We start from the raw sequence: 9,258 nt of genomic DNA on the forward strand, positions 1-9,258 counted from the left end.
ACCACATTTGAAATTCGAATAAAAGATATTTTAGACCAATCTGTAATAAAATTTTAAGCTATTGTTTCAGTGAAAACAGATTTTTATTGACTTCCAAATATTAACATAGTTTTAAGTACAATTGTAATGACCAAATACTTACATGTTGACTCTTCCTATCTGCCATGAATCCATCTTCTCTGTCTAGGAGTGCAACATATTTAGATGTATCTTTAACAAAAACTATAAATTAATATCAGCTTTAAATACAGACTATTTGCTGTTGCAATTTTTTCAGAATTTAATCTTTGCATGTTGGACAAGAATATTTATAATTACTATACATTCCATTAAGAATATATTTCATTAGAGTATAAATTTGAAGAAATTTTTTTGAGACCAATTTGTAATAAAGTTTCAAATTGGTTGATAATGAAATAGAGCCAGACAAAAAAACTAAATACATTTTACCATAAACACAAGTTATCATACTATGTAATCAGCTCTGCTGGGGGATCTGCTTTTACGAGATTAGCGCCCATTAAAATTCATCAATGTTATATCAAAATCTAAAGTTTGCTCTCTGCAGAGGTCTGCTTTTACGAGACCCATTTTAACATAAAGCATCTTTTTGTCAAACTGTTCAGGAAAAAACGGATTTTTATTACCTAACAAACATAAACATAAGTTTTAAGAACAATTGTAATGACCAAATACCTACATGTGCAACATCCTAATGTGTGAAAGCATCTTTCATGGTATAGGAGTGTTACATATTAAGGCTGTATAATCTGTAACAAAAACAAAAATTATTAATTAGTTTACGCTTTAAATCCAGACTCTTTGCTGTTGCAATCAATTCAGAAAATAATGTGATGCATGTTTTATGTTAAATCCCAAAATAGAGAAAAGTATATAATTACAATTACTATACGTTCTTATTAAAATATTCAGCATTAAGAGTATAAATTTGAATGAAAGAAATTTTAGACCAATTTGTTATAAAGCTTCAATCTGTTGTTTCAGGAAAAAACTGATTTTTATTACCTAACAAATATAAATATAGTTTGAAGGAAAATTGTAATGACCAAATACCTACATGTGACTTATCCTAATGTGCATCTGCAATGGAAGCATCTTTCATGGTATAGGAGTCTTACATATTTAGGCTGTATCTGTAATGAAAACAAAAAAAATAAACATTAATTTCAGCTTTTAATCCAGACTATTTGCTGTTGCAATCAATTCAGAAATTAATGTGATGCATGTTGTAATGTCAAATCCTTAATTGGAGACAAGAATTTTTACAATCACTATACATTCTTATTAAAATATATCTCATTACAGTGAATATTTCAATAAATGTAATGTAGGACCAATTTGTAATAAAATTTCAAGCTGTTGTTCCAGGAAAAACTGATTTTTATTACCTAACAAATATAAACACAGTTTTAAGAACAATTGTTATGAATAAAAACCTACATGTGACTAATCCTAATGTGCTATCTGCAATGGAAGCATCTTTCATGGTATAGGAGTCTTACATATTTAGGCAGTATCTGAAACAAAAACAAATATTTTAAATTAGTTTCAGCTTCAAAATCAAAGCTATTTGCTGTTGCAATCAATTCAGCAATTAATGTGATGCATGTTTTATGTCAAATCCTAAATTGGAGACGTATATTTACAATAACTATACATTCTTATTAAAATATACTTCATTAGGATATAAATAGGAATAAAAGAAATTTTAGACCAATTTGTTATAAAGCTTCAATCTGTTGTTTCAGTGAAAACTGATTTTAATGCCTAACAAATACTAGAGGCTCCAAGGAGCCTGTGTCGCTCACCTGATATTTTTATTTACAATTGATGCATGAAATAATGCAACCGTTATACATTTGCTTTAGTTTTCAGAGATACAAGTCAAAAACTGCATTTTCCCCCAAAGTTCTATTTTTAGCCATGTCTGACATGTTGGTTGGCAGGCAGGGTCATCGGACACATTTATTAAACTAGATACCCTAGTGATGATTGTGGCCAAGTTTGGTTAAATTTGTCTCAGTTGTTTCAGGAGAGAAGATTTTTGTAAAAGATTACAAAAATTTACGAATAATTGTTAAATTTGACTTTAAAGGGCAATAACTCCTTATGGGGTCAATTGACCATATTGGTCATGTTGACTTCTTTGTAGATCTGACTTTGCTAACATAATGGCTGTTTACAGTTTATCTCCATCTATAATAATATTCAAGATAACAAAAAACTGCAAAATTTCCTTAAAATTACTAATTCAGGGGCAGCAACCCAACAAAGGGTTGTCTGATTCATCTGAAAATACAGGGCAGATAGATCTTAACCAGATGAACATTTTTACCCATAGTCAGATTTGCTCTAAATGCTTTAGTTTCAGAGATATAAGCCAAAAACTGCATTTTACCCCTATGTTCTATTTTTAGCCATGTCGGCCATCTTGGTTTGCAGGCGGGGTCATCGGACACATTTTTAAAACTAGATACCCTAGTGATGATTGTGGCCAAGTTTGGTTAAATTTGGCCCAGTCGTTTCAGAGGAGATTTTTGTAAAAGTTAACGGACGACGACGGACGCCAAGTGATCAGAAAAGCTCATTGGCCCTGTGGGCCAGGTGAGCTAATAAACCTAGTTTAAATAAAAAAATTGTAATGAATAGATACCTACATGTGACTAATCCTAATGTGCTATCTACAATGAAACCATTTTCATTGTCGAAGAGTGTAACATATTTAGGCGTTATCTGTAACAAAAACAAAAATTGTAAATTAGTATCAGCTTTAAATAGGGAATATTTGATGTTGCAATCAATTCAGAAATTAATGTGATGCATGTTTTATGTCAAATCCTAAATTGGAGACTAGAATATTTACAATTACTTAACTTATTACAGTAAATATTTGAATAAAAGAAATGTTCGACAAATTTGTAATAAAATTTTAAACTGTTGTTCAACGGGAAAACTGATTTTTGTTACCCAACACATATAAAAAGAGTTAAAAGTACAATTATAATGACCAAATACCTACATGATACAAATCTTCGTGTGCTGTATACCATGAAAGCATCTTCATTGTCTAGGAGGGTAACATATCTAGTCTGTATCTGTTACAAAAACAAAAACTCTAAATCAGTATCAGCTTTAAATAGAGAATATTGGTTGTTGCAATTAATTCAAAATTAATATGATGCATTTTTGATGAAAAATCCTAATTTGAAGACAAGTATATAAACAATTTCTATACATTATCATTAAAATAATCTTCATAAGAGTATAAATTTGAATTGAAGAAATTTTAAATCAATTTGTAATCAAATCTAATTTAAGCTTCCAGGGAAAACTTATTTTTGTTTCCTGCAAACCATATAAACATAGTTTAAAGTACAATTAAAAATACCAAATACCTACATGCTACGTATCCAGATGTGTGATCAATCTACCATGAAACCATCTTCATTGTCTAGGAGTGTAACATATTTCGGCTGTATCTATAACAAAACCAAATCATCAATTAGTATCAGCTTCAAATAGAGACTATTGGCTGTTGCAACAATTATAAAATAAATGTCACTCATATTTTATGTCAAATCCTAAATTGGACACAAGAATATTTAAAATTACTACACATTCATGTTAAAATTTACTTCACTAGATTATAAATTTGAACAAAAGAAATATGTACACTAATTTGAAATAATATTTTATTTAAGCTGTTGTTCCAGGTAAAACTGATATTTATTACCCAACACATATAAACATAGTCTAAAGTACAATTGTAATGACTACCTACATGTTAAACATCCTAATGTGCATCTACCATGAAACCATATTCATTGGGTAGGAGTGGAACATATCTGGGCTGTATCTGTTTCAAAAGAAAAAATTTAAATTAGCATCAGCTTTAGAGAATATTTAATGGCTGTTAAAAAAATTCAAAAATTAATGTGATTCATGTTTTATGTCAAATCTTAAATTACGGACAATTAATTTACAATTACTTATTCATTCTTATTAAAATATACCACATTTGAAATTCGAATAAAAGATATTTTAGACCAATCTGTAATAAAATTTTAAGCTATTGTTTCAGTGAAAACAGATTTTTATTGACTTCCAAATATTAACATAGTTTTAAGTACAATTGTAATGACCAAATACTTACATGTTGACTCTTCCTATCTGCCATGAATCCATCTTCTCTGTCTAGGAGTGCAACATATTTAGATGTATCTTTAACAAAAACTATAAATTAATATCAGCTTTAAATACAGACTATTTGCTGTTGCAATTTTTTCAGAATTTAATCTTTGCATGTTGGACAAGAATATTTATAATTACTATACATTCCATTAAGAATATATTTCATTAGAGTATAAATTTGAAGAAATTTTTTTGAGACCAATTTGTAATAAAGTTTCAAATTGGTTGATAATGAAATAGAGCCAGACAAAAAAACTAAATACATTTTACCATAAACACAAGTTATCATACTATGTAATCAGCTCTGCTGGGGGATCTGCTTTTCCGAGATAAGCGCCCATTAAAATTCATTAATGTTATATCAAAATCTAAAGTTTGCTCTCTGCAGAGGTCTGCTTTTACGAGACCCATTTTAACATAAAGCATCTTTTTGTCAAACTGTTCAGGAAAAAACGGATTTTTATTACCTAACAAACATAAACATAAGTTTCAAGAACAATTGTAATGACCAAATACCTACATGTGCAACATCCTAATGTGTGAAAGCATCTTTCATGGTATAGGAGTGTTACATATTAAGGCTGTATAATCTGTAACAAAAACAAAAATTATTAATTAGTTTACGCTTTAAATCCAGACTCTTTGCTGTTGCAATCAATTCAGAAAATAATGTGATGCATGTTTTATGTTAAATCCCAAAATAGAGAAAAGTATATAATTACAATTACTATACGTTCTTATTAAAATATTCAGCATTAAGAGTATAAATTTGAATGAAAGAAATTTTAGACCAATTTGTTATAAAGCTTCAATCTGTTGTTTCAGGAAAAAACTGATTTTTATTACCTAACAAATATAAATATAGTTTGAAGGAAAATTGTAATGACCAAATACCTACATGTGACTTATCCTAATGTGCATCTGCAATGGAAGCATCTTTCATGGTATAGGAGTCTTACATATTTAGGCTGTATCTGTAATGAAAACAAAAAAAATAAACATTAATTTCAGCTTTTAATCCAGACTATTTGCTGTTGCAATCAATTCAGAAATTAATGTGATGCATGTTGTAATGTCAAATCCTTAATTGGAGACAAGAATTTTTACAATCACTATACATTCTTATTAAAATATATCTCATTACAGTGAATATTTCAATAAATGTAATGTAGGACCAATTTGTAATAAAATTTCAAGCTGTTGTTCCAGGAAAAACTGATTTTTATTACCTAACAAATATAAACACAGTTTTAAGAACAATTGTTATGAATAAAAACCTACATGTGACTAATCCTAATGTGCTATCTGCAATGGAAGCATCTTTCATGGTATAGGAGTCTTACATATTTAGGCAGTATCTGAAACAAAAACAAATATTTTAAATTAGTTTCAGCTTCAAAATCAAAGCTATTTGCTGTTGCAATCAATTCAGCAATTAATGTGATGCATGTTTTATGTCAAATCCTAAATTGGAGACGTATATTTACAATAACTATACATTCTTATTAAAATATACTTCATTAGGATATAAATAGGAATAAAAGAAATTTTAGACCAATTTGTTATAAAGCTTCAATCTGTTGTTTCAGTGAAAACTGATTTTAATGCCTAACAAATACTAGAGGCTCCAAGGAGCCTGTGTCGCTCACCTGATATTTTTATTTACAATTGATGCATGAAATAATGCAACCGTTATACATTTGCTTTAGTTTCAGAGATACAAGTCAAAAACTGCATTTTCCCCCAAAGTTCTATTTTTAGCCATGTCTGACATCAGACACATTTATTAAACTAGATACCCTAGTGATGATTGTGGCCAAGTTTGGTTAAATTTGTCTCAGTTGTTTCAGGAGAGAAGATTTTTGTAAAAGATTACAAAAATTTACGAATAATTGTTAAATTTGACTTTAAAGGGCAATAACTCCTTATGGGGTCAATTGACCATATTGGTCATGTTGACTTCTTTGTAGATCTGACTTTGCTGAACATAATGGCTGTTTACAGTTTATCTCCATCTATAATAATATTCAAGATAACAAAAAACTGCAAAATTTCCTTGAAATTACTAATTCAGGGGCAGCAACCCAACAAAGGGTTGTCTGATTCATCTGAAAATTTCAGGGCAGATAGATCTTAACCAGATGAACATTTTTACCCATAGTCAGATTTGCTCTAAATGCTTTAGTTTCAGAGATATAAGCCAAAAACTGCATTTTACCCCTATGTTCTATTTTTAGCCATGACGGCCATCTTGGTTGGCAGGCGGGGTCATCGGACACATTTTTAAAACTAGACACCCTAGTGATGATTGTGGCCAAGTTTGGTTAAATTTGGCCCAGTCGTTTCAGAGGGGATTTTTGTAAAAGTTAACGGACGACGACGGATGCCAAGTGATGAGAAAAGCTCATTGGCCCTGTGGGCCAGGTGAGCTAATAAACCTAGTTTAAATAAAAAAATTGTAATGAATAGATACCTACATGTGACTAATCCTAATGTGCTATCTACAATGAAACCATTTTCATTGTCGAAGAGTGTAACATATTTAGGCGTTATCTGTAACAAAAACAAAAATTGTAAATTAGTATCAGCTTTAAATAGGGAATATTTGATGTTGCAATCAATTCAGAAATTAATGTGATGCATGTTTTATGTCAAATCCTAAATTGGAGACTAGAATATTTACAATTACTTAACTTATTACAGTAAATATTTGAATAAAAGAAATGTTCGACAAATTTGTAATAAAATTTTAAACTGTTGTTCAACGGGAAAACTGATTTTTGTTACCCAACACATATAAAAAGAGTTAAAAGTACAATTATAATGACCAAATACCTACATGATACAAATCTTCGTGTGCTGTATACCATGAAAGCATCTTCATTGTCTAGGAGGGTAACATATCTAGTCTGTATCTGTTACAAAAACAAAAACTCTAAATCAGTATCAGCTTTAAATAGAGAATATTGGTTGTTGCAATTAATTCAAAATTAATATGATGCATTTTTGATGAAAAATCCTAATTTGAAGACAAGTATATAAACAATTTCTATACATTATCATTAAAATAATCTTCATAAGAGTATAAATTTGAATTGAAGAAATTTTAAATCAATTTGTAATCAAATCTAATTTAAGCTTCCAGGGAAAACTTATTTTTGTTACCTGCAAACCATATAAACATATTTTAAAAGTACAATTAAAAATACCAAATACCTACATGCTACATATCCAGATGTGTGATCAATCTACCATGAAACCATCTTCATTGTCTAGGAGTGTAACATATTTAGGCTGTATCTATAACAAAACCATACCATCAATTAGTATCAGCTTCAAATAGAGACTATTGGCTGTTGCAACAATTATAAAATAAATGTCGCTCATATTTTATGTCAAATCCTAAATTGGACACAAGAATATTTAAAATTACTACACATTCATGTTAAAATTTACTTCACTAAGATTATAAATTTGAACAAAAGAAATATGTACACTAATTTGAAATAATATTTTATTTAAGCTGTTGTTCCAGGTAAAACTGATATTTATTACCCAACACATATAAACATAGTCTAAAGTACAATTGTAATGACTACCTACATGTTAAACATCCTAATGTGCATCTACCATGAAACCATATTCATTGGGTAGGAGTGGAACATATCTGGGCTGTATCTGTTTCAAAAGAAAAAATTTAAATTAGCATCAGCTTTGGAGAATATTTAATGGCTGTTAAAAAAATTAAAAAATTAATGTGATTCATGTTTTATGTCAAATCTTAAATTACGGACAATTAATTTACAATTACTCTTTCATTCTTATTAAAATATACCACATTTGAAATTCGAATAAAAGATATTTTAGACCAATCTGTAATAAAATTTTAAGCTATTGTTTCAGTGAAAACAGATTTTTATTGACTTCCAAATATTAACATAGTTTTAAGTACAATTGTAATGACCAAATACTTACATGTTGACTCTTCCTATCTGCCATGAATCCATCTTCTCTGTCTAGGAGTGCAACATATCTAGATGTATCTTTAACAAAAACTATAAATTAATATCAGCTTTAAATACAGACTATTTGCTGTTGCAATTTTTTCAGAATTTAATCTTTGCATGTTGGACAAGAATATTTATAATTACTATACATTCCATTAAGAATATATTTCATTAGAGTATAAATTTGAAGAAATTTTTTTGAGACCAATTTGTAATAAAGTTTCAAATTGGTTGATAATGAAATAGAGCCAGACGAAAAAACTAAATACATTTTACCATAAACACAAGTTATCATACTATGTAATCAGCTCTGCTGGGGGATCTGCTTTTACGAGATTAGCGCCCATTAAATTCATCAATGTTATATCAAAATCTAAAGTTTGCTCTCTGCAGAGGTCTGCTTTTACGAGACCCATTTTAACATAAAGCATCTTTTTGTCAAACTGTTCAGGAAAAAACGGATTTTTATTACCTAACAAACATAAACATAGTTTTAAGAACAATTGTAATGACCAAATACCTACATGTGCAACATCCTAATGTGTGAAAGCATCTTTCATGGTATAGGAGTGTTACATATTAAGGCTGTATAATCTGTAACAAAAACAAAAAATATTAATTAGTTTACGCTTTAAATCCAGACTCTTTGCTGTTGCAATCAATTCAGAAAATAATGTGATGCATGATTTATGTTAAATCCCAAAATAGAGAAAAGTATATAATTACAATTACTATATGTTCTTATTAAAATATTCAGCATTAGAGTATAAATTTGATTGAAAGAAATTTTAGACCAATTTGTTATAAAGCTTCAATCTGTTGTTTCAGGAAAAACAAACATATCCAAGAATGTGAGGTCAAAGTCAAATAAACCAAACTAGAAATACATGTAAATATTACAATCATTCCATTAACCAAATATGCTTTTAATATATTTGACCTATTGCACTTCAATCAAACAAACTTAACCAGGAAAACTTAACCATGATCAATGATCCATGAAAATGTGGTCAAGATCAGATGAACCCTGCCAGACAGA

At 29.1% G+C, this 9,258-nt stretch overlaps 1 long non-coding RNA gene across 18 annotated transcripts in view; it reads right to left on the reverse strand.

Moving 5' to 3' along the window:
• LOC127734046 (uncharacterized) overlaps positions 1-8,807 on the reverse strand; it is a 59,943-nt gene extending 51,136 nt beyond the window's left edge. For 8 of the 18 annotated variants that reach the window (XR_007997376.1, XR_007997374.1, XR_007997377.1 and 5 more), the window contains exons 1-5: positions 8,744-8,807; positions 8,188-8,255; positions 7,816-7,890; positions 7,433-7,512; positions 3,041-3,116 (exon numbers count right to left, since the gene is read on the reverse strand). This is a non-coding gene — a long non-coding RNA (uncharacterized LOC127734046). Of the gene's footprint in view, positions 1-1,458; positions 1,539-2,678; positions 2,755-3,040; positions 3,117-5,490; positions 5,571-6,689; positions 6,766-7,051; positions 7,128-7,432; positions 7,513-7,815; positions 7,891-8,187; positions 8,256-8,743 lie in introns of those variants that run through there. The other 10 variants (XR_007997379.1, XR_007997378.1, XR_007997381.1 and 7 more) reach the window with 6 other exon arrangements.
• Between the last annotated feature and the right edge of the window lie 451 nt (positions 8,808-9,258).

Source organism: Mytilus californianus, unplaced genomic scaffold, assembly GCF_021869535.1.
Source record: "Mytilus californianus isolate M0D057914Y unplaced genomic scaffold, xbMytCali1.0.p SCAF_3, whole genome shotgun sequence".
Classification (NCBI taxonomy): domain Eukaryota; kingdom Metazoa; phylum Mollusca; class Bivalvia; order Mytilida; family Mytilidae; genus Mytilus; species Mytilus californianus.